General features: G+C 41.2%; 1 protein-coding gene across 3 annotated transcripts in view; it reads left to right on the top strand.

Moving 5' to 3' along the window:
* LDLRAD4 (low density lipoprotein receptor class A domain containing 4) overlaps nt 1–26660 on the top strand; it is a 436727-nt gene that overhangs the window by 258039 nt on the left and 152028 nt on the right. The window lies entirely within an intron of this gene.

A 26660-nucleotide genomic window follows, 5' to 3' on the forward strand; every position in this document is an offset into this window, starting at 1 on the left:
TAATAGGGTGGGTGCAGGATATATGGAGGATGGGATGGGTGCAGGGTATGCAGAATATGATCTCTGTTTTCCAGATGTTTCCATCCAGTGCTAAAAATGATGCACTTGTCGGGGCACCTGGGTGGCTCAGTCGGTTAAGCGTTGACTTTGGCTCAGGTCATGATCTCATGGTTCGTGAGTTCGAGCCCTGCGTTGGGCTCTGTGCTGTCAGCTCAGAGCCTGGAACCTGCTTCAGATTCTGTGTCTCCCTCTGTTTCTGCCCTTCCCCCACTTGCACTCTGTCTTTCTCTCTCTCTCTCAAAAATAAATAAAACATTAAAAAATTTTTAAAAAATAATGCACCTGAGAAGATCCATAAAAGCTTGGGGCAGTTTCTCTAGTGCTAGTGTGTGGGACAGCAGGGAAAATCTCTTTGAGCTTGGGTGCTCAGGGCAGACCTCATCATGGGGCTGGAGAACTCTCATTTTCTTGAGCAGCAGGAGGGGCTGGAAGCACGGGGCGGGGGGGCAGGGAATGGGTTCCCAGAGATGTCATGTAGGAATTGTCATGATAAACCAGCTTGCTTGGAGGTAAGGGCTGATTTTGAGAAACAATACTACAAAAGGCAGGTTGAGGCCAGATTCTGAAAAGCCTGGGATATCAGTCCAAACAGTTTTTATTCTCTATCTTGAAGGAAGTCATTGAAGGTTTTTGAGTAAGCGAATGAAGCTACGCTATAAAGCAATTATGTACAGGAAGGTCCCGAGAGATCACCTAGTTTAGTGATCCTCTTTATAGACCTGGGAACTTTAAACCCAGGGAGTGTAAATAACTCTCTCAAGGTCACAAAAATAGTCAGTGGCAGATACCCTGATATGAATGCTTTCTATCTCTTAGGCCAGTTCTCTTTCCACTGTATAATGTCAACATACTAATTTGTCCAGTTAGACAGTGACAGGGAAAGACAAAGAATAAAGAGGAAGTTGCCTGGGAGAACCCTTCTCCACAGAATAGGTGGACTTCAGGTGATATTGGTATGCACCCCATAAGGGCAGAGGCACAAAGACATAACTCAGAAGGTTATTAGAGGCAGTAGGCACCCCCCTGCCCACCCGCACATTGGCCACAAGTGGCACCTTTTCAACAGTTTTTGAGGATAGTCCTATTGCTATGATAGTTGTTAAGATCATGTAGAAAAAAGCATTTGGAGGAATCAGTGTGCAAGCCACATCAGGAACTAGATAGATAGGTAGAGTGTGCTCCAGCTTGCAGGTGTCTTAGTTTGGGTGGCCCTAGTGTGGGTCCTGCCTGTGCCTCTGCAGCCTCCCTCATGCTGTAATGTCCACTGTAATGTCTGTCCAGTACCCTCCTAGAGGCTCTGGGAAGGAAGGGGAAGGAGATGGAGGAAGGAAAAAGTCTTTGAGGGAGACAGGATCCAACCTAGTGAAGGGGAGAAGCCACGAGGTGCTGAGGTGGAGCAGCACACTGAGATGCAAATGAGGAAGAAAGATGACCTCATAGGGCAGATCTTCACAGTAATGGGGCCAGTCAGCTGGGGCTCCAGAGTCATAACTGTCAACATCTTGGTTGTGCTTAGCAACTTTCTTTAATTTTTTTTTAATTTCAGCTTTATTGAAGTATAGTTCACAAAAAAAGATTATAAAATATTTAAAGTGTACATCATGGTAATTTGATATATGTATACACTGTGAAAGGATCCCCCCATCTAGTTAATTATGTATCTATCTCACCTCACATTTTATCTTTTTTTTTTGGTGAAAATATTTAAGTTCTCTCTCAGAAAATTTCATTTACACAGTGCAATATTTTCAACTAAAGCCACCTTGCTTTACATTAGATCCTCAGATCTTACTCATATTATAGTTGAAAGTTTCTTCCCCTTTACCAACTTCTCCGTTTTCCCTACTCTCTGGGGTGCATGTGAGTGAGATGTATGTGGGATTTTATTGTGTGCAAATATAACATTTGAATAAGACCAAGAATTGTGGGGCGCCTGGGTGGCTCAGTCAGCTAAGCGGCCGACTTTGGCTCAGGTCATGATCTCACAGTCCGTGAGTTTGAGCCCCGCGTCGGGCTCTGTGCTGACAGCTCAGAGCCTGGAGCCTGTTTCAGATTCTGTGTCTCCCTCTCTCTGACCCTCCCCCGTTCATGCTCTGTCTCTCTCTGTCTCAAAAATAAATAAATGTTAAAAAATTTTTTTTTTAAAAAAGAGCAAGAATTGTATTTGAAGGAATACAGGTTCGAGCTCTTTTTCCCTTTGAAAGCAGAGGATGATGGACCGTGTTTTGCTTTGCTGCTGATGGGTTTGGTGTATGTTCATGTGTGTGCATTGTGGAGATCAGGAAATCTGTGAATTGTGATAGTGGTAGGTAGAAACTTTGGGTGTAATGTTCTCTGAAGGGCCAGGACCTTTAATGATATTTTTCTTGGAGGACCAGTGCTGAAACTTGTTTTTATCATGGATGGCAGTGGATTTGTGTTTACTTGTGTCACAGGAATGAGTTAGAATATGGAAGCAGCAGCTCTGCTACTCTCTGTAAGGACCTTGTTTCATCAGCACTTTAGGCCTGGGGTTTCTTGGTCTGCTCGCAAGTAAGGTGGTTTTTGATCCTAGAGTCCCATGTCATTCAAAACAGCATGTGAATCGGTGACTTTACTTCTGTTATTAACTTGAATGAGATGTCGGATACAGCATTTATTCAAGGGAGGTGTTTATTTGTACATAATGTAATTATTTTCAGGTTTTTGAGAGAGGTGCTCATCAGGCCAGAATATGTCTACCAGTGCCCGCTCAAATTAGAACCTCCCTCTGTGTGATCAGCACATTCGTTCATTACAAAGTGCCAGGTGCTCCGTCTGCTTTTCCCACTGTTACCCCTTCTCATTACCTTTCAACTTCCATCCCCAATATTGCTGTGTAATCTGTTCACTGGGGACAGTAATGACGCAATGTGTGAATCCAGTGTCTGGCACCTAGTAGCACCTTGACAGAAATAGAAAGCTGTGATCTCAGCATTAAAATATGCTAACAAGCTGCAGGAACTAATGGGCACTGCTTTTATGCTGCAGATGTTCTTTCAAGTGCGGGTGCCTCTGCTGAGTGCGGGGACAGAACAGGAGGGTGTGCTGCTCATAGCCCAGCATTTGGTGGTGGTTTTTGTTTATTGCAGTGTCATTCTCCAAAAGGGACCTCCTGTCTCCTTTGTAAAGTATGCTGCCTTTCTGGGGCTGTGATGATGGAAGAACCCCCCTTTAGTGAGGACTGTTAGAGAGAGAGCACAAAACAGCAGAGATTATGTGGAAGAGAAATGTTAACAATAATGATAGAATGCAGTAGTTTGATTAAAATAAATTAGATTTTATCCTCTTGGTGGTTGATTGTTTATCTAGACAGAGATTGAGCCCTAGAAAGAGGTTCTAAATGTATTATATAAATGCGTAAAGAATTCTAGCATACCAGATTTAAAGGGATGATTTGAGTGCATTACATTAAAATTTAGCTATATAGAATTTTGAATTTGTCCTGTATTTGCTTCCTGACTCATATTAACAAATGACTCCATTCTGTTCATAATCTTTGCTCTTATTACATCTGAGACACACCCTCAGCTCCCCTCACCCTTTATTTGTTCGCTCTCACTTTGCAGAAGTCAACTGGGTGAAAAAATGTAGTCAGACTGAGTGGACAAGATAGCCAGATGCTATCCCTGCTGTACAGGGTTGGTGGTATTTGTCTAGACTGAAGGATGACTCTCTCTGTAGGAAGGGTGCCAGGAGGACATGCTTGGCCCACAATGGGAGTTTACCTAAGCTGCAGATCCAGGCAGAGTTGAGGTGGACAGGGTGCCAGGATACTCAGGTCTTGGGCATACACACAGCAGGCCTCATCTGGAAGGTGCTGGGGAGCAGAGAAGCACTGCATTCCTATGACAGATGCTGTTATGTTGGATGTTTTGTGTTGCCTTGGATTATACACTCTGAGTCCATAGATACAGGTCATAATCATTGATATATATTCATCCTTTCATCAAGTGTCCCACTCGGATGTACACTTAGCTGTACATCCTCCAAAGCAGGAACAAGGCATAGAACCTAGTAGGTATTCAATCAGTATTTCTTGAGTGGATTCATACACACCAGCCATTGTACTGGGTAATCCAAATCATGTAAGGCTTGATGGTCCTCACTTGCAAAGGACAAAGAAGACTGATGCTGGGATACCTGTATACACATATGAGCTGGGGGTCAGAAAGGAGTGAGAACTGCCAAGAAAGGGCCAGGAGAAGCCTGGCAGGGGAGCATGCATGCTGAAGCACATCCTGGCACTGGGACTGGGATTTCCCCAGTCATTCTACCCAGTGGGCAGGAGCCCAGGGTCTCCAAGCCTTTTGAGGGCCTACACAAATAATGGAAACCTGGAAAAAAAGTGTACTGCCTCCGAGATAGGAAAAGAAGACTGCAAATTGAAACGAATGCATGTAATTAAATGTCAACATAATGTAATAGCACACCAACTAGTCAATTGTGGTTTATTGTTTCATGTGGGATGTGGGTGCACTTTAGTTTAGGTTTAGGGTGCATAGGTGAGTCCCTTGCAGATGCTGATGTGACCCTGGGAAGCCTATGGTGAGAAGAGCCTGGAGCCTGCAGTGATTCCTGCTCCTGATTGGGAAGGTACAGAAATACCAGGAGCTAACTTCTCAGCATTATTCCATAGCCCAGACATCTCATTGAGGGCATGTCTTCCTCACTGTCCCATGTATTCCCACTCTTCATGGAGGAGTTGGGCTTGGTCACTTTGTGTGTGTGCTTAAGTCAGGAGCCAAAGGGCAAGTACAGAGATGTAATCCCCCTGCACCTGGGCAGAACATGTGTTCTTTCCTTTCCCCCTTCTGCATAGCTCCCAGGTAAGCTGCCCAGGAACTTTCCTGACTACCTCCCCTTCACCTGTGTTCGGCCCCACAGCAGGCAGCAGTTGAGGAAGATTGTGAGCACAGGGCACCCCTGAAAATATTAATTGAACAGTAAAAATTTATCAAGAGGGGAGCCTACTATGTGATAGCAGAATGAATAAAGCCAGAGTCCCTGCTCTTCTGGAATTTACAGTTGGGCTTAGGTGGTAAGATGCATCTTAACTGTTAAAGGACAATAGCAAAGGGAGGGTATGGTCACTGCCCATACCCTTACAGACTGCCCCAGCCCCTTAGTTGGGTGATCCCATGCTTCCCCCTCAGTTCCATCTGCACAGGAACGTTTGCTCTTGTCCTAGAATCCAGCCTGTCGACCTAGCCCAGACACATGCCAAGATTCTCCTCTTGAGGCAGGACCCTCTTCCCACAAGAGAGGGGAGAGGGCACCCCTTCACCTGAAGAACAGAACAGTAGGGGAATTGCCAAGGGGGAGTTTCAAAGAGAAATGGCTCCCAATAGTCTGGTGGATGGCACTCTGTATGTGTGTGTATATATATGTGTGTGTGTGTGTGTGTGTGTATATATATACACACACACACACATACACACACCAGGAGCATATTCTTTTGCAATCTCTCTCTCTAGTACGGTTCATTGCTAATATGTCCCACCTGCAGTCCGGGTCACTAACATACAGTTGAGGAGACTATATATAAACTGCTTTGCTGTATAGTAGGAAACTCATCATAGATTCTAATTAAAACCACAGTCACCCCTTCTGCAAGCTTTTCTTAATACATTAATATAATAATTTTAGAAGGATATTTTGCTATACCATTTTTTTTTCTGCTTCCCACACAGGAGCTAAGCTTTGAAACATACGTGTTCTCTTCTTTCCCCTCATCTCTTTCCCCTTCCCTCACTGCACCCTCACCATCTGATTCCCTCCTTCACTTCTCTTACTTTCTTCTTCTTTTTCTTTTTTTCTTAGACTGGATAATGATATCTGCTGTCTGTACTTAGGGCTGTTTCAAATGAAATGTGGAAGGAAGGTTTCAGCACAGGCGTTATGGCTCAGGGAATGAGAATGTATTTCACGGGGAGGCAGAGCTCTCCAGAGAGTGCACAGCTCTATAATGGTAGCTCCTTCACACACTAGAAGTCCACACTGGGAGTCCACCTGCCTGCAGATGTGACCTCTCTCTTTTTGGGATCTTTTCAGACACTGTAGGCACTTGCTTGCCACACAAGTTTTTGAAGACTTTGAAGTGTACTACTGAAATGAACATGGGCACAAAGTGCAGAGTGACAAAGTATCTCTGTGACATGTGTGTGGAGGGAGGGAGGCTGTACATTTCTGTAGTTTACACTTTTTATTATTTAAAAATGGTCTCCTGCCTTTCTAAATTGCAATATTGCAAGATCTCATAGGATCCTGAGATGGCTTTTTCAGGAACCAAGCCTCATTTATAACATTCCAAGCAACCATCTCTTTCTTCTGGATGCAGCCCTGCATCATTTTGAGCAGAAGTCCCATCTTGAGTAATTCTTCTTGGATACCACTTACCAGACAGCAATGACAGGGAACCAATAGGGTCTTTCCCTCCTTTCTTAAAGACTCAACTCCACTAACCTTATATAAAATGCGCAGTCATTATCCTTGCCGTCAGTAAGAACAGGAGAATGAAATTGCCCTTTCCTACAATGGGAAATACTACCTATTAGAGGAGATGCATTGTCAACTCATTCCCACAGAGTGTAACAGGTGCAAGAAAGAGATCAAAGTAATGAATGACAAGAATTTCATCTCAACATCTCTTTGTTTGTTTGTTTCTTTTCTTCAGTCCTCTGCCTCCTCTGTGGCATAGATTTTCTGCTTGGCAATTCTGTCTTAACAAATTCTTTGTACATAATTTTTGCATATTAATAAACTGCAGGTTTGCTATCTGTTCTAAGAATGGATATGTTGGATATGGCAAGGTCAGGTTAATGTGGCCATAGAGGAGAAGAGAACAAGGTTTGGAAGGAAGTTTATTATGTTCACAGGTCCCAGAGAGGGAGTCAGTGCATGTCATTCAGAGCCACAGGGGAGAACATCAGAGTGGAGGCAGACGGTGGAAGTGAGGAGAGTGTGGGCCACAGCCTTTATTGGGGTTTCTGTGGGAAAGACAAGGTAGGGCAGGGTAAATGGTTTGTTTGGTTAGTCTGAATAATTTTGGCAGGCTTTGGGCTACAAGGGTGGTCCCTAGCTGCCTGGTACCTGGCCCTGGGTATGATTGAGACACAGGAATATTGCCTCCTGGGGTATACAGGCCAGAGAGAGTAGGTCTGACTCTGGATAGGTCAATTCGCATATCAAAGGCATGCTCTAGGCTGAACCCTTTGCTAGGTCCAAAAATTGGCTAGTCCTGGGAGGGTCAGTCTCTTCCCAGCTAAAAAGGTTTTTTAAGATGTCAGGGCATCTTTTGGGATGAGCACTGGGTGTTGTATGGAAACTAATTTGACAATAAATTTCATATATTAAAGATGTCAAAACATCATAATATACAGAAAATAAATATATATAATACATTATCACTCTATGTAGACACACAAGTGCTGTATCAAACAAGTCACAGCTTTAAAAATATTATTTAGTGTATAAATTTGGGGCAAAATAAGCATATTTGTTAACACAAAGGTATTGATTTATCTGCATTTAAAAAATTTTTTAAAGTTTATTTATTTTTGAGAGAGACAGAGAGTGCAAATGGGGGAAGGGCAAAGAGAGAGGGAGAGAGAGAGAATCCCATGTAGGCTCCAAGCTGCCACTGCTAGAGCCTGATGTGGGGCTCAAACTCACAAAACCACAAGATCATGACCTGAGCCGAAACCAAGAGTCAGATGCTTAACTGATTGAGCCACCTAGACACTTCGATTTATCAGCATTTAATAAAATGCTCTTATTGCATTGATATTGGACATTTACTAATAAAGGACTAGAAAAACCAAAATCCTAATACATACAAGGATGTGTTTTGAAAAATAATTTTATTGTATCTATATAGTAAAAAGTCATTCTCAATTTCTCAAAATGCAGTTACTGGTCCTCTTGTGAAAACTGCAATGCTTTTGGTGTCATTTTTGGTGACTTAATGTGCAGTTGACAAATATTGGTGTTGCTAAGATGAATGGATGATAATGTTATATATTTTTAAGATTATGAAGAAAGCAAAAATATTTGTGAAATAAGCCTGTTCATTAGTGTACCTTTTGTTCTGATTCCCATCAGGTGACTGTTCCATTATATGCTTCTTTTTATTTCCATGTGTATGTCTGACAGGTCTCCTCACAGGAGAACCAGTTGTCTCACAAGTGCTTTCTGTTGTTAGGAGAAACATGTTCTTGTTTGGCTCCCAGCATATGGGGGAAGAATCACATATTTCACTGATGTGGTAAGAAAACATCTTCTAAGCACCAAGTGGCATCTTCTCATGGACTTCTAGGCAGGAGATGGGTCAAAAGTCCAGTATACCCTGTTATCTGGGTTGGGATCTGAATCAGTAATTACCAAAATGACCAACCATGGTGGGGAAGTGAGAGGCTAGCCTGAGTTTTGCTTGAAAAGGGGAGACTAGATTTTGAAGATGGTAAAAACTTTTATTTCTCTCTGAATATCTTTCTCTGAGCATGCCTTTCCTGTCAGAGATTGCTGCTTCCTTAGCCGGGGTGCACTGCCTGCTTCCTTCACCATTTCCTGTACACCTCAGTCACTCTTTTGGTTAAGGTGTTCCCAGGAAGGGCAATGAAGCAGCTGTCATGGTATCTGAGCCATTTTACATTCTCAGTGATTGATGTCCCTTACTTTCTCTTTCTGTTGTGCTCTTTGATCACCCCGAGGAGCCCTCTAAGCCATATCGCTTTGGGTTTTAATTATTGTTTAAATATCCCTCTCTACTAGATTATGAGTAATCCCTCCAGGATATGGTCTATATTTTATGCATTTTTAGATCCTTAGTGCCCAGCACAAAGTCTACCACACTCAGTGCATGTTGATTTTGACATAACACAGACTTTTGCATATAAATGATTATGTATGCATATATTTATTATAATTTTATTTTATTTTTAAATTTTATTTTATTTTATTTTTTGAGGAGGTGGGCAGAAGGCAAGGGAGAGAGAGAATCTTAAGCAGGCTCCAAACCCAGTGCAAAGCCTGACGTGGGGCTTGATCTCACACTGTGAGATCATGACCTGAGCCAAAATCAAGAGTTGGACATTTAACTGAGCCACCCAGGCACCCCTATAACTTTATTTATTAAACCATTTGTATAAACAGAGATAAGAAAACAATATTATATTTGCAAACATAAACGAATTTGTACTATTAATGTAGGTTTGGACCCCAATCTCAAGCTAAAGAATCTTAATTGTAGTTCAATAGGACTATGCCATGTGCTTTTCCTTAAACACACATAGTTTATTCTGAATTCTGTGGTTTACAGTGTTATCTAAAATTACTTCTGTCACTTCTTTGCCTTTTCTCTCATTTCTAAAAATTCTCATCTCACCCTCCTTCATGGTCCCGCACTATTGCCTCACCCTCCAAGCTGCCTCAGTGCTCTCTGCTGTGAGGAATTGCTTTGTCAGCTCCATTCTGTTAGCACATGAGGCCCTGACTTCTCTTTTGCAGTTTACTTACTTCAGTGCTTACCCGACCAGTCTTCCTGGTCAAAAGTTCCCTAAAGAGGGAACCATACCTTAGAGATCTTTCTGTCCCCTGTAGTACCATGAACATGACTAGTACTTAATAAATGTTAAGTGAACAAAGCCATAAATGTTTGTAGAAAACAATGTGTTATAGCACCATAATGTTGGTCACTGGTACATGTTCCGATGATTTCTTTGCTTTTTCCTAATGGTGAGAGTTGTAAATTCATTCATTTCTTGTTGACAAGTGTAGTTATAGTAAAGACTCCCAAATGGATCAAGAACACAGCATAAAAGTCCTGGGTGGAGGGAGGGGAAGGGAAATGCTTGGTGGCTGATTCTAAGGCAGGAGCAGTGGAACAAATCTACATAGTTTTATCAACTCTACATGACAAGGGATTCAAAATACCATTCAGGCAAAAAAAAAAACAAAAAACAAATTAGCAACTAAGAAGGAAAGCTGCACATTACTTTGAAAGTGCTATTTGTCAGCATGTGCAATGTAAGACTTAACTCTTCTTCTTTGGCTGGGGAAGGAAAATGAGTCTTTTTTTTTTAAATGTTAATTTTTGGGAAAGAGGACACAGCATGTGTGTGCATGCATGCGAGTTGGGAAGGGTCAGAGAGAGGGGGACAGAGAATCTGAAGCGGGCTCTTTTCTGACAGCAGAGAGCCTGATGTGGAGCTTGAACTCCCGAACTGTGAAATGACCTGAGCTGAAGTTGGACACTTAACTGACTGAGCCACCTAGGCACCCCAAGAATGAGTCTTTCTTATGCACATATCATTTATACAAATATCATCCTGGGCTTTCTACATGAGCAGATTTGTGGCCATGCTGGATTGTGCATGCCAGGTGAAAATTAGACCTGTCTCCATGACAGCAGTTATGCACATATGCTGAGACATTCACTGCATTATTTTGTCTTTCTGTTTAATTACAAAGTGCAGTATATTACATAGGTAGAATCATGTCCCCCCAAAGTTGTCCACGTCTTAATCCCCAGAACATGTGAATATATTACCTTCAGTGGCAAAGGGACTTTGAGTCCCTAAGGATCTTGAGTTGCAGGAGTTATCATGGACTATCCAGACAGGCCCAAATACATAGGCCTGAAAAAGGAGAGAGCCTTTCCTAACTGTGGTCAGAGGGAGATGTGACAGTGGAAGAAGGGTTAGAGAGATGTGATTTGAAAAGGAAACGGCCTGCCATCACTCACTTTGAAGATGGAGAAAGAGGCTTTGGGCCAAGGAAGGTGGGCAACTTCTAAAAAATGGAAAAAGCAAGGAAACATTGCTTCTGTGACCCTCTGGGAAAGAACGTGGGCCGGCTGACATTGTGATTTTAGCTCAGTGAGATTCAGTTTAGACTTTTGGCCTCCAGACCTGCAGGATAATAAATTTGTGTTTCAAGTCACTAAGTTTGTGGTAATTTGTTACAGCAGCAATAGGGAACCTAATATACATGGTCTTGCATACATCAAGATACTGTCTAAATAAAAAGAAGAAAAAATATTCCACTTCTACATTTTCTCAGTGTTAATACCCTGTGAGCAATATGGACATTTACATTCACTGCAAGTCAACAAATTTTAGCCCAGCCACTTCATTTTAGTAAGCATTTCCTAAGTTTCTGTCTCAGGTCACTTACACTAGCAGTGACACTAACTTTACTGAAGGACAGTGGAAGGTTCTTATAGGAAAGGAAATTATGCTGAAGAAGGAGTTTGGGGTCAACTGTTCAGTTAGTTAATGTAGTTGAGATTCATTCTACAGAAACTACAGAAAATTTTTGAGCAGTAGGCTGACATAAACCATGACAACAACAACAGCTACAGCAATAGAACACAACTAATGCTTATGTAATCCTTCACCATCCACAAAGTAGACAGATTGTCAACAGTGAACAGATAGGAAATAAGTGTGCCAAGTGTGAGATAGGTCTGAATGGGATAGTGGCAGTAAGACTAGGAAGCAATCAGTCAATGTGAATACTCTTAAAACTTAAGGGAAGGATAATCAAAGGACTATGGAGCTGGTGGGAGAGAAGCCCAGGGGAAGCTTTCAGGCGTCAAGGGAATGAAGGTGTGATTCATCAAACCATGCAGTCAGGGAGGAGGGTGCTTCTCAGGAAAAGATGCCAAGTTTGGTGTAAGATGAGCTGAATTTTAGATAGGACTGTGAGACGTTCAGTGTCCTATAACTAGTCAGATCTTGGAACTGATTTTAATGATTATAAAAAAAGAAATCCGGAAGGTATGTAATTGGAATTTGTTCTCTTAATTGATGCAAAAGTCTACTATGCTCAAGCCTTGAAAAGCTCTCCAAGGAAGGGGTGTGTCAGTGCAGCAGGGAGATGGTCCAGAAGAACAGGGCAGGCTCAGTTGTGGTGGCTGTAAGGGGTAGAGCATGGACAGTAAGGACATTGCCCAGAAATGTAAAGACCCCAAGCAAAGCCTGATCCAGGAACTTTTCTATAATGTAGGAGCCAGATGGATCCAACCTTTCAGTGAACAACTTGCTGCCTAGACTGAAAAGGAGGATAATAGTTCTTGTGAAGAAGTGTTCATGTGAGATCTGGACACTTTGGGTGGGGTTGCCATGGGAGTCTTCCCTGGGCTCTTTAGGGACAGCTGATAGGCAAGTCCAGCCCTTCAGCCACAGTAACTAAGATTGGCTTGAAGGGTAGTAGAGTGTTTTTCCTACTTGCTCTTCTTACAGGCCCATGGCTGTAGAATCTTTGTGAAACAATTGGTGGTTCCCACACAGAATGTCTAGATTCTGGCATGATGTGTGTGTGTATGCAGGGGAAGGGCTGCTGTGTGGATGCTGACTTCTTCCTGGATGTGGCCACATCATTGGGCTTTGACAGGTGAGGACAGACTCTCAGGCTCCCTCCTTTTCCCCAACCTTATTTGTGTCTGAAGAGAGCTCCTTGCTCCTCCTTCTTCTTTTTTTTTTTTGTTTTTTGTTTTTTGTTTTTTGTTTTTTGTTTTTTGTTTTTTGGAAAGGAATCCTTTCTCCTCCTTTGAAAGGGTACACTGCTTGTCAGGCTCCACCTGCCAGTTGTTGTGCACCCTGTACACCCTAGCCAGGGGGTTGGAAGAGCATAGCCAGTGAGCTACCTGTGGACACATGATTGATGAAGAACAGGACACACTGCCTTTGTTGCCTGTTAGTGTTGTAGCTCTGTTCTGTTATTTTAATATTTAAACAGGCTTAAAAACAGTTTCTAACACATAGTCTCATCTCTTAAATTGTCATTTTTTTGAGATAGTGACTGGACCAACGTACATTGTGCATTCTGGAGGCTCTATTTTGCATCATATAGTACACACTCCACCCACACAATTCTGATACTTAGTCCTAATTCTGAGAAATTAATTTCAGGTTACATTTCAGGCATCCCCAAATACTCTCATGGGCACTCTTGTGCGTAGGAAAGATGGCGCTGGCATGGAGACCAGTTGCAGAACACTGCATTTTCAGACCATCTTGACAACCACCCTTCCATCTTTGGAGGAAATATAGCAGCTAAGAAATCTGTGCTGCAGAGTAAGAGAAGAGGGCCCAAGATTTCTTTTTAAAAATGTGTTTCTTGTTTTCTGGCATAATTTTTACATTTATGGATAGTACTTCTCAGCCTTTCATGAAATTTCTGCCTCTTATATGTGGAAAAAACAGAGGCTATTTTAAATTATAAAGACAGGCTTTAATCTAGTCCAAGAAACTGGGGGAAATAGACTTCTTTTCTCGCTTTCAGCCCCATTTCCTTACCTAATGTTAAATATGGCTATTTCTCTCAATTTAGAGGGTTTTCTTTGTAGAATATGAATGAGCTATTTACTGGGTAACAAAAAGACAAGCCTTTTAAGTACAAATGGAGCTTTGGAGATCTCTCAATTTGAAAGACTAATCTCTGCATAAACACAACTGTTTCTCCATATTGCTGGAACACTCCATCTAGCTGTTTGGCCACATTTTCTATTATGGTTTTTATAAAATGAAACTATGGCTAATAGCTCAGCAGAGAAATATTTGGGCACAGTAGCAATAGGGATGTGTTTACATTGCCTTAAACTATGCTGATGAACAAAGAATAGTAATTTTCTATAGAAGTTGATCTAATCTGGTAAATAAAATTAAACATTGCATATTTTCATCCCCCTACATTTTTCTGAGATCATGGCAACCAGCAATCTCATTTCAGTGTTTTGGGGGTTTTTATGAAATGTCTGATTATACGTGTTACCTCTCAGGCTCAAAATTTTACGGCAAGCCTTCCTTCTTTATGTAAGAGAATGACATAACATCAAGACTGTCTACCATAGAGAATAATTTGGAGGTCACTCTATATCTAGCACCTTCCACCAGGAAGTGCATCTGGGTATGGAAAGATAGAACCATTGCATTCAGAAATACCTTTTGGGGCTGACAGAACCTGACTGTTTCAAGTTTCACATCCCTGTAGATGGGGCTTGGGAAACCCTTCTTCCCTTCTGCCCCACCCCCAGGGTTCTAGGATAAAACTGGATTAGTGAATTCATGGCTTGATAGACTAAAGAGAAAAATGAGGCTCTGTGCTCCATATTCATGTGCATCTGCCCCTCTTGGTGACATGCTAATTGGTTGGCCTGGGCACAAGACTAGGAAGCACAGGTTTCCTGTTGCTCACACAGTGCATCCTGTCTGCTGTGATGGGAGAAAGGCGAGTGAGGTGAACACCCTTAAAGACATCGCTCATCCAACAATTGGCAGTCTCTTGGATATAAAGTCAAATGATTGTTTTCTTGAGGAAGCTCCTTATGAAATCTACATAGCTATTAATAAGTATATTGCTATTTTGTAATTGAAATTAGGTTGTGCTTAACCTGCATAATAACTGGTTTTAAAAACCTGGATATGTTTTATTTCTGTGATTTAGTTAAGTGGCATTCAGTTGTTGCTTCCATGTACACAGTCAGTTTATCAAATAGCATGCCTGCTCTTCATTCTCATGCTGCATTTTTCATTATTTTGAAAGTAGATGAATATGTTCAAGTTATTTTTTTTAATGTTTGTATATGTTGACAGAGAGAGAGAGCAACAGCAGGGGAGAGGCAGAGAGAGAATCCCAAGCAGGCTCCATGCTGTCAGCACAGAACCCAATGCAGGGCTCGATCTCACCAACCGTGAGATCATGACCTGAGCCGAAATCAAGAATCGGCTGCTTAACTGACTGAGCCACCCAGGAGCTCCTAGTTCAAGTTCTATAGCACATTGGAGTAAGCAATGAAAAGACAATGTAATATTTTATAACTTCTTAAAGAATCATACAGTATCGAGAAATTAGCCTACAGGAGTTACAGACAAATGCACAGTCATGAATATTTTCAGCTGTCAAAAATGAATAAAAGAGATGAAAACTGGAAAGGGTGGGTATATTGAACTATTTGATTTTGGACTATTACTCGTTTATCAGTCGATGAATTCTACAACCTTGTTCTGGTTGAAGAGGCCAATATTTGCTACCATTTATGCCCTCATTGGCTCATAACACCTAAAAAACCATGTTACATTTGGCCACATGGTCAGTAGAGGACATGGAGCCAAAAGGAAATGGTATTTCCTAGTAGGGATTGTGGCTTGGCAGAGGATTTTTGTGGGAGACATTAAGTCTATTTAAACAATTTCTTCCTCTTCATTAAAAGTGTTTTTCTTTATTTCTAAAGCAATGCTATTATGGACATGTGTGTAAACTGTAATGCTGCAAGTTAGATAGGCCTCTACGTAAAAGAGCTCTTCATATTCTCTGCCCCCTTTGTTGTTTTATTATTTTTTCTTATCACTTGCCACTAATTAACATACTGTATATGTTACTTATTGTCTGTCTGCCATCCCAGAATGTTATTCCAGGAGAGTAGATATGTCTGCTAAGTTCACCGGTGTGATATACCCTCAGTACTTAGAATAATGCCTGGGAGTGCAGTTAATATAAGTTGAAGGAAATAATGAACTAATCTTTAAAATGATGCTCAGAGTGTAGTTTTTATATAGTAATACATATTTGTGATTAATTATCTTTTAAAAAATATTGGAATTGTAGTTCAGCATAAGAAAGCCAACCAAAGTAATATACTACATTAATAGAATAAAGGGAAAAAAACCGTGATCACTCAGTAGACACAACTATGGCATTTGACAAAATTCAACATCCTTTCACAATAAAAACACTCACAAAAACAGGAATAGAAGGGACCTTCCTTACCAAAACAAAGGACATTTATGAAAAGCTCACAGCTAACACCTACTCAGTGGTAGGAGACCAAAAGTTTTCCCTGTAAGATCAGGAACAAGACACAAAGCCCTCTTTGACCACTGCTACTCAATATTGTACTGGAAATTCTAGTCAGAGCAATTAGACAAGAAAAAGAAATACTAGGTGTCCATATTGCAAAGAAAGAAATAAAACTGTCTCTATTTGCAGATGACATTACCTTATGTATAGAAAATCCCAAAGAATCCACAAACAAGCTACTAGAGATAATTTTTAAAATTCAGCAAAATTGCAGGGAAGATTAACACAGAGAAATCCATTGTGTTTCTATACATGTGCAATGAACAATTTGAAAAGGAAATTAAGAAAGTAGTAACATGTTGGTATCTAAAAGAATAAACTACCTAGAAATTTAACCAAGTAGAAAAGACTTGTACACTGAAAACTATAAAATGTTGCCGAAAGAAATTTAAAGAAGCCCTAGTTAAATGGAAAGATACCATATATTCATGGGTAGGAGGACTTAATATTGCTAAGATGGCAATACTACCCAAAATGATCTGCAGATTCAATGCAGTCCCTATCAAAATGCCAAGAGCCTTTTTTTTTTTTTTACAAAAATGCAAAAGCCAATCCTCAAATCACATGGAATTGTAAGGGATCATACATGGCCAAAATAATCTTGAAAAACAACAGTGTTGGAGAATTCATACTTCCCAATTTTAAAACTTAAAAAGCTACAGTAATCAAAACAGTGTAGGATTGGCATAGGAATAGACATATAGACCGATAGAATAAAATTGAGAATCTAGAAATATACACAGATTAGGAGTTGCCAGCTGCCTGGAGGGAAGAAAGGGAGCTTAGTACTTGTTCATTACAGAGTTTTTGTTTGGAGTGATGCAAAAGATGGAGACACACAGTGATGGTTATTGCACAACACTGTGAAAGTAATTAATACCACTGAATTGTATATTTAAAATGACAAAATTTGTTATATATTTTATCACACAAAATTAAGATGGAGTTATTGAGAATGAAATTAATGTTGAGTTTTATTTTTCCTTCTCCAGAATTAGTCTTATAGTTCTGGAGATCAGAAGATATTGAATAATAGGCTTTCTGTATAATGACTGTATACGACAAGAAAGTAATATTCAGCAGATCCTTTCCATTCAGAAGGATGCACCTGAAGACTTTTGTAATATGTCTTAACTATGAGGCTGCAGAAATGTTTTAGGGCCTCCTAGCTTTCTCCAGAATCATGTTTTCATAGTGGAATAAGTACTTTCTATATATTTCTTCACCCTGAAGTTTAATGGTCATGCTTCATGAAAAAATGAAGTTTTCTGCATTTAACTGGCTCCCTCACTAGCCTAGTGGTTGGATACAGCTTCACAATCCATGACTCAAATTTGTACAAATTGCAACACAGCAAATGTCCTGGACCACTGGAGCATAAGCTTCATGAGATGTATATGAAATCATCTTGCATCCTACCTAGCATATAGTGTAAACTCTAGAAATATTTGTTGAATCATTGGATCCATAGGTCACTTTCAAGTAGTTGAAATCACAGACGTAAATCTGTCAGTGGATATGGCTATTCTGTACAGTATTGTTTTTAAAGAATATGTTTTGAAATTTGGGATACTTTCTGAGAAATGGAATGTTTGATCTACAATAATGACACTTCCTCTTTCTCATTCTGAAGTGGGGCTTGCAGCTTGGTTCTCTCATCCTGTGGGCAGGGTTCAGGAAGACTGGGGTGCAAGGAGGTTGTTTTCTCCTTCCCTAGATTGACACCTTCCCTGTTGGCTGCACAAGCACTTAGTGGTGCTCCCTTGTGCCCTGCCCTCAACTTCCATCTCTCCCCGGTATGCTGGGTAACTAGAGCACCCCCACTGAGAGCACTCTGATGACATATGTGGACCATCAGATTTTCTCCCTTCCTCTTGCTTCTGACTGTACAACCACACTCACTTCTCTATGCCCGGACTGACCTAGTTAAAGAAGTGTGTTTGCAGACAGTGTGTTGGAATGCCATTGCTGTGGGTGACATCACACACTTGGAGATATTTTGTGAAGTCCTGTAGGTATCATTAATGATGTCATAATTAGTATGCGACACTTTTCACTATGTCCCAGTGACTGATGGCTGTTCCCTCAATTGCTCTCCATGGACTTTCTTACTGGTTTGTTCCAATGGGCCATATACTTCCCTATTAGGACTGATGTCTGTCTCAGACTGTGGACTTCCTTTTGTAGCCTCAGAGTGGCCCAGCATAAATAGGCATCTGTAAGAATCAGACTCATAACCTTGATCTGATTAAGGAAATTTGCAAATAATAATAGTGAACACCGATCAGGTTCTTTGCTCTAGTAGCCTGTCACTGTCTGCAACATAGGGACAGTGATGGTGGTGAAGAAGTGAAACACTTAGCATATGTCTCAATCATAGTAGGCATCATCATCACCGTCAGAAAGGAACAAAGCACTATTTTTTCTTTTTTAATAGGGAGGAGGGAGAAAAATGTTCAGGCAGTGATTGTCCAATTTTCTGTGCATCAGATCACTCTGTCCTCTGAGATTCAGAATTCCTGGGGTGTTCTGAGAGTTTGTGTTTCCTACAAGTTTTCAGATAATGCTGCTGCTGTAGCAGCATTAAAGGGACTGCATTTTGAGAACTACCAGCCTAAGAGCACTAGAGAATGTGGTGGAGTCAGGTCTTGAAGGCAGCTGGAGGAAGAAAGGAAGGCTCAAGGTAGACTCACATACCTCATAGCTGTGCCTGAGACAGCCTCCAGATCCAGAAAAACTGGGTGCCCCCCAATTTCTTGCTAATCACTCGATGATGCTACATTGTTCTTGAACAACAGGCTTGTTGTTTCAGGCTTTTATGGAGCTTTTGGCACTACAGAAGACATTTACTAAATAATTTATACCTTATTGTTCTAAGCGTTCTCATAAGGGAAAGTCATGAAGAGAAGGAAACTCAGATCATAAAAATATTGATATTGACTTTCTACTCAGAGAAACGGGATTTGTAGTTTTAGGCAGAGGATTCAGTGGAATGAATTTGTCATGGGCCACTGAAATTAAAGCCTCCCACCTACCACCACCCACTAGGACAGAGGGAGAAAAAGACATGCCTATTGGATGAGGCCTCACTCTGTTTCATCCAGCCAGCACCACAGCATGGCCAGTCCACAGGCAGTGCTTTTTCCTGCACCCTGCCATCTTGTGAAGAATGGCCTTCCAAAGGCCTACTAACCAAATCAGTTCTTTGCCCTCTGAGATGCTGTGGAGTTCATTGAAACCTGGAAATGTGACAGCACTGGCCTTCCTTGTTTTCATTCAGGCACTTGAAGGGAATGGCCAGCAAGCTGGGCAGATAAAAGGAGTCATTTAGGCTTCAGTTTCAGATAAAAGACTTGAGGTTCATGAAATGTTCCGACATAACAGTGTAGCTTCTGTTCTGTGCCGTGAAGCACATTAGAATAAGAACAAAGGAGCAGTACCGTGGAGTCGGCAGGATCTCGACCTTGCCAAGGCTGAGAGCCAAGTCTGAGGATTTGGGCGTCCTCTGAGCTAATGAAAAATCCACCTGACAGGCTCCTTCACCCTATTCATTCTCCTACCCCCATCCTTTCTGTCTCGTTACCTTAACTTGCACCTGCCTGGCTTTAATGTTAGCAGGAAGGTCATGGAGACAAAGTTTAAGGTCAAGTGCAATAAAATGATTTTATTTATGAATCACATAGGTTCCTGGTTAGTGCACTACAGAATTTTGTATTATCTCATGAATAATCTTGCTCCACAAATCTATTCCATAATTTTAGTGGATGAAAAGGAGCAGGTTTCCTAATTCGCAGTGGGCATTTATGAACAAAAATGGATCTCTCTCCTTGGGTAATATGTAGAGAAGATTTTGTGGGTGCTTACATGTCTTTTACAAATTTCCAAAGATCTTGTTAATTTTTAATTTACTCATAGTCTCTGTATGTCACTATCATTCTCTGAACAGCATTTGTTTGTAGTCAACATTAATTAAGCTTCTCAATTGAAATAAAAATACTTTATTGGTATAGAGTGAATGCCACCAGTGCCCCCCTACCTCCAGCACATCAGATGGGCTTAAACACTTGATGGCAGAATGTAGTTCACAGAAGAACTAAACCTAATTATAGCCTAATGATCATATGCCAGGTGAGTTGTGTTTTATTCAAAATGGAGATGTTAAAATTTGTTTTCATCTTCCTCAGACAGCAGTCCTAGACAGGAAAGGAAGAGCGCGCTGCCTGTACCTCTCCTGCCATCTCTAGCTTCTCTAGTTGTTGCAGGCATTTGTCCACAGTCAAGATGTTTCTGAGTGAATACAATATCCCAGTCAGACACATTCAAACACTTGGTGGGTGTTGGAGTCCTGGGGTCAGGCTGGATATGTTTGGCCCAAAGTTTGCTGGTGGCAGTTATAGAGGACTCAGGACAATGCCTAGGAAATGCCTAGGAATGACCTAGGAAAATGCATAGCCCTAAGATTCCAGGTAATGGGGTTGGTTCAAGATTGCTCCTAGAGTCAGTTCACTGACAAGAGTATAGGTCCTATTTGGTCTGGGGTTAAAGTGACTCATGGAACAGAGACCAGATGCTATGGTCTCCTAGGAATTACAGTTTGGGACCTGAGTTTGCCCTGGGTCTGGTATGACTCTTTCCAGTTTCCAGAAAGCCTCCAAGTAAGGTTTAGCAGCTGAGTACTGATTTGACTCTAAAGGGAAATAGAGTAGACTGGTGAATTCAATGATGTGAGCATTGGTTTACTGTTTTCAGTTCTGTGCTTTACACTGTTTCTTTTTTTTTTAATTTTATTTTTTATTTTTTAATGTTTATTTTTAAGAGACAGAGAGAGAGAGAGAGAGAGAGAGAGAGAGAGAGAGAGAAATTGTAAGCAGGGGAGGGGCAGAGAGAGAAAGAGAGGGGAGATACAGAATCCAAAACAGGCTCCAAGCTGTCCACACAGAGCCTGGTGTGGGGCTTGAACCCATGAAACATGAGATCATGGCCTGAGCCAAAGTTGGTTGCTTAACCAGCTGAGCCACTCAGGCACCCTGCTTTACACTGCTTCTTAACTAGACCTTTTTCATTTAGGCTGGGTAGCTCTTCTCCCTCCCACTGAAGAAATGCCAAGCTAGGAGTGACTGTTCTGTTTTATTTTAATTAATGTAGTGTGTTTCGTGACTGATGTCCCACATGCCTTTATATCTTATGATATGTGTGAGCTCCTGTGACCCTGCTTAAAACATGTGGAATCTTATGAATAGTCAAAAAGACCTTGCTCCTCCTCCCCCACCCCAGCCTAAAATAATGAATACATAGGTGACAGTTGGCTCACAATAACAGCAGTGTATGACTACATGCTAAACTGTAGTGCTGATAATAAAAGATACATTCACCAGAGGCATAGAGGAACGTGGTGTGGAGAGGTAGGCTGTGATTGTACAAGATGAGTGGAAGGGAGAAGAGGGGCTATTATAGGGAAATAACATAAAATAACCTAAGCAAAGGGACAGAGATGGAGATGAAAATGATATGTTCATGGAGATGCAGGAGATTTTTTCATTAGAAAGGAATGTTTGTAGGGAATATGCAATATAAATTGGATTGATCTGGGGAACCAGACAATGAAGCATCTTTAAACCTGTAAGAGCATTAGCACTTGATATGGAAGCAAGTGGGAGTCTTGATTGTCAACCCATGGACTGTAAGTTCCTTAGGGATAGGAGGTTGCTTTGTATGTGAGAGGTTGTAAATTGGCAGTCCTGGGTCACATCTGGTGCAGACATGTGTTTGATTTGGCATATACACTGTTGTCTTTTAGTGTCTTAGAAATTATGAATAAACTGCTAACATTCAAAAAATGAGGGGACTTCACATTAATCTGGTCAAATTTCTCTTCAAAAAAATGGGAAGGTATAGTAGCAGTTGAGACTGCATTGCTGGTGGTCCTTGGTGGGGACTGAGTAGTAGTTGGTTCCCCATGGCCCTTGCTGTCCTTCACACAGAGGCAGAGAGTCTTTTGCGGTGTTTAACTATTGTCCTCTTCTTTTCCCTCCAGCCCATTTCACTCACTGACATCACCTGCTCAGCAGCTGGCAGTGAGTGCATCTGGCCATATGTTATCATCCCCTGCAAATGTTTGCCTGGCCTAATATCTTTAAACAAGAGAATGAAGTGATGTAGAGAATATTTAAATTAAATCAGGTTATGTCTTATATCAGAAAAAGTTCTCTACTAATATTTTTTTTGTCTTATCCTTTTTGATGTATCGAGAAAAGTTATTTATACAAAATGGTTCCAGTTGGTCAAAATAAAATAAGTCCTGGAGATGTACCATGCAGCATGGTGACTGTAGTTAATAATATTCTATGTATATTTGAAAATTGCTAAGAGATTAGATGTTGAAAGATCTCACCACAAGAAAAAATATTTGTAACTATGTGTGGTGATGGATATTAGCTAGACTTATTATGGTGATCATTCACCATACATACAAAGATTGAGTCATTATGTTGTACACCTGAAACTAATATGTATTATGCCAACTGTATGTTGATTTTTAAAAAATGGTTACTTAAATCAGTTCTTACAAACATGTTTGAGTTTGGCCCCACAATGGACTAGGCCTTTTAAGGGACCAAAGTTACATTAATGAATATTTTAATAATTTGGTGGAATTTTTCTGAGGTAAAGAATAAAGGAATGAACAACAGGAGTAAGAAATCCTGATTGTGCCCTGATTTTCCTGAAGTGGGGAACTTCTTTTATATTTTATTTTCCCTCTGGCAAAATGGCTATGGTATTAGATAGACTTCTTTGCTCAGTCTGAATGACCAGAAGAGGTATTTGTTGCTAGGACTCATGGTCAGAGGAACAAGCTGAAAAAGATATCCACTTGCTGGGAAACTCAAACTTGCCTGAGAGAGTAGCCAACTGCAATTCCTCCATGTGCACCCATCAATCTTTATAACCAATGAAGGAAACAGAAACAATGGTGGGAACGTTTCTAGAAAAGTGCTCCCCAATCTGCTTTTATTTTGTGAACTACTTGTATCTTCTTTAAGTAGCTGCTGGAGGCCAAAAGTTGGGGTAAAGCCCAACTCTGTGCAGGTAGAGAGGCTTGGACATAAATCTTTGGGAAGAAAGACGAGAGCTATAGAAGGCTGAGGACGGAGCTCAGGTTATAGGATTATTGGAAGAGGATGATGGGCATTTTTTAGTCCAGTCCCTTCTTTTCATAGCTGAATAAAACCATGACCTAGAAAGTAAGGTGACAGACCCAAGGGATATTCACGTGTGTATGTGACCCCCAATTCATTGCTCCTTTTGATAAGCTATGTTCACATTGAGGAAGGAGAAAGAAGGTGCAGGAGAGACACATACCCATGCTGATGGGCAGTCAAGAAAAACCTTCAAATTAGGGTAGTGGAGGACCAGCACTGTAGTATAAATCCAACAAGCACATCCCATTGGCCAGGAAAAAGGTGGAAGGTTTTCCTTGGTCCCTGGCTCTGATGACCCATCTCAGGTCAACTGTAAGTGCCAAAGATACATGGTCTTCATTCATCTGTCCACTGACCCCTTTATCTCCTTCCCTCCCTGCTCTGGGCCTACTTCTGATAATTAGGTGCAGAGAAACAACAAGAATGACAAGAAAAATGCACTTGCCTCTGGAATCTGTCCTATCCTCACTGACTCTCCCTGAGCCACATTCTCTCTCTCCAAGACCCTGGTGACTCAGAGTCTGAGAACCCACAGCATTTGTATCACCTGGGGCCTTGTTATAAATTCAGAATCCTGGACTCTATCCAGACCTACTGGATTATAGTCTGCACAATTGCTAGGTTATGATTATGCACATCCAAGTTGAGATATACTGCCCTAGATACCCCCTTCCCCCCATCCAAGCATCTGTTCTCCTTCAATCCATTCTGAACATCAGACAGAGTCCTGATGTAAAACAAAATCTAGCTAGCTGTGTTGGTTCCTTCCCTAAAATCTTTGCTTGGCTCCCCAGTGCTTAATGGACACAACACCCTTTGCATGCTAGCTCCCACTTGACCACCTGACAACCCTGGTCCCCTCTGTAATACCTTCTCAGTTCTTTGCCTTGAACCTCACTTCTTGAGTGGTCTTCTCCACCTCCTCAGGTGGCTCAACACCCATGCTTGCTTTAAGGCTTTGCTCAGACTTCCTTCTGTGAAGTCTTGTCATCTCCAGGCTCATGTGCCCAGTGCTCTGATGGTCCATCTGATGCCTGCTCTCCATGTGGTCATTAGGACATGCTGTGATCCTTACTAGCGTGGTGTTGGGCATAAGTAGGTTCTCAGTGTGTATGTGCTGGATGTGAACAGTGGTAGAAGAGGGCACCAGGAGGCCTCAGCTCAATAAGAATCTTATTCTGCAGGTTAACAGGCTGCTTTGATGGTGTAATGATAGTTCTCATACATTAAGTGAGCCATTTAAAAAAGAGCCACAATTGTGGTTCCCTCTTAGACCTGGAGTTGAACATTAAGTTTTCAAGCAAGAAAAGCTTGAGAGTCACTGATGTTATATATCCCTTTGCCTGGAAGCTGCCTGTGCCTTTAAAACACTTCTGGAGAAGGATCTTCTACAACAATGCTTGGTGATATGGGCCTGTGTTTTGTAAATACTAGTCTCAGTGGCTGACCAAGATAGGCAAAGTCCTGGCCCTCTGACATCTGAAACCGCTGCTACATCTCTAAGATTCTGGGAGGTTTTTCATAAATGTCTTAACTACTGTGATCTAAACCTCTTCCCTCTGACTTTGCCCTTTTATTTAGGAGTAGAAACTTGGACTCACAGGTCTCTGGGGGAAGGAAGAGAACTCTACTCTCTACTCCCAAAGCTTTGGAGGCTACGGTTACAGTATGGTCAGACTTAGTTCTCTGGGATTCAGGGTCAGCCAGGGCATGAGGGAAGGAAAGAGACAGTGAAGGAAGAACTCTGAGTGTGCAGAGGCCTTACTGGAGCATTTCCCTGTTGATATCAGACATGTTTGAGAGAGTACAGATGCAGGGTATGAAAGGGATGGAAACATACAGAAGCATTATGTACTCACAGGAGATGTGAGCCAGCTCAGTAGGTATGAGAGTGAATTACTTTCTTAAAGAGTGGAGTTCCTCATGTAATAGTTTTCAGGATTTATAAACAGAACAGTTCTTCAAAAACTAAAGGTTTGTTCTAACAAGCATGATAAGGTGCTTTTGGCTTCTTCATCTTGTGGGAAAATAAATCTCTTCTAATGAGATTATATTGCTATCGTGCCTTTAAAATAACTCGGTGAAACGTTGTTAAACCACACAAGCGCTAACTTTACTATTGTCACTGTGTCTTATAGGTTCAGTTGTCTTTAGTACAAGAGTGTCATCCTCACACAGGGTGTTCTCTGGCAAGTGGCTACACCCGTGCTAGAGTGCCATGTTCCATGTTCTTGCTATGACTATTCATTTCTATCTTAAATGAGTCTGACATAGAACTATGTAATTATAATTTGTGAAGTCAAATTAGGCTTTCTTTTTCTTCTTAGGGAATTATTTGATTACTTTGGCAAAGGAAGGAATCATATAGTAACTTATAGGAAATAAGATAAAATTACTAAAAATATTTGAACTATACTATTGTGTAAAAGTTTAGTGTTTTCAGATTTTTCCTCTTAAAAACATCTTGAAGAGAGCTTCGTAATGTGGAAGAATGCTCTGAAAGTTAGATTTGGGCCAAGATCACATGTGTTAGAAACAAATGGCCTGAAACAGAACATAGAAAAGTCACTCCAGCCACACCTCCACCACATCCCCCACATTCAGGCTGTCCGCAATGTAAGCTGGAGAGGCACGGCCAACACAGTATCTAAGAAAGAACATGTAAGGATCATCTAAGCAAAAAAGTTAGCATTCTGGGAAAGCCCAGTCAGTCTTCCCAGCAGATCTTACCTGGAAGCTGTGAATGTGTGAGTCTTTGGACCACAGACAGACACACCAGTATAAGCTGGAGAGTGGCTTCAGTCCTCGCTGACAGCACATGTAGCCCTCCTGCTGCCTCATGCAGTCATCTGAAGATGGCAGATTCTCTGCTCTTGAGAGTGAACACACCTGCCAGGAGAGGTAGCCTGGCTGAGGAAGTGCCAACGAGGAGAGTATCTTGTTGTAGAGAGTCACCAAGGAGATGCTTCCCTCCCTCCATCCCCTGGAAGCCCTTAATTCCACGACCGCTTTCTGGGCAGACAGGGCGATTCAGGCTCAAACCTGAGGAGGCAAGGTTTCTGCAGATGGCAGCTGATGGTTTGACATTAACCATGCTATAGTAGTGGCTTGATTTCTTAGGGGACATAATATGACAAAGTTGTGCCTGTGTCCCCATCTGCTGGGAAGAGCTCCAGTGGCCCATGAGCTGTCAATTCTATCTAAGGCTTGGCTCCTATTGTCACAGTTCTATCCCACCCCCGCCCCCCCCAACCCCAGTCCTGTGCACTTACCCCCACCACTCATACTTCTTCCAGGTACAGTCTTGTTCTATCCCTGGACACCATCACTTATTTATTGGTTCCCTAAAAATATATATATATTTATATATATAAATAAATATATATATAAGTATATATATAAATATATATATACTTATATATATATAAATATATATATAAATATATATATACTTATATTTATATTTATATATTTATATATATTTATATATTTATATATATATTTTATATATTTATATTTTAT

The sequence above is a fragment of the Panthera uncia genome, assembly GCF_023721935.1.
Source record: "Panthera uncia isolate 11264 chromosome D3 unlocalized genomic scaffold, Puncia_PCG_1.0 HiC_scaffold_8, whole genome shotgun sequence".
Lineage (NCBI taxonomy): Eukaryota > Metazoa > Chordata > Mammalia > Carnivora > Felidae > Panthera > Panthera uncia.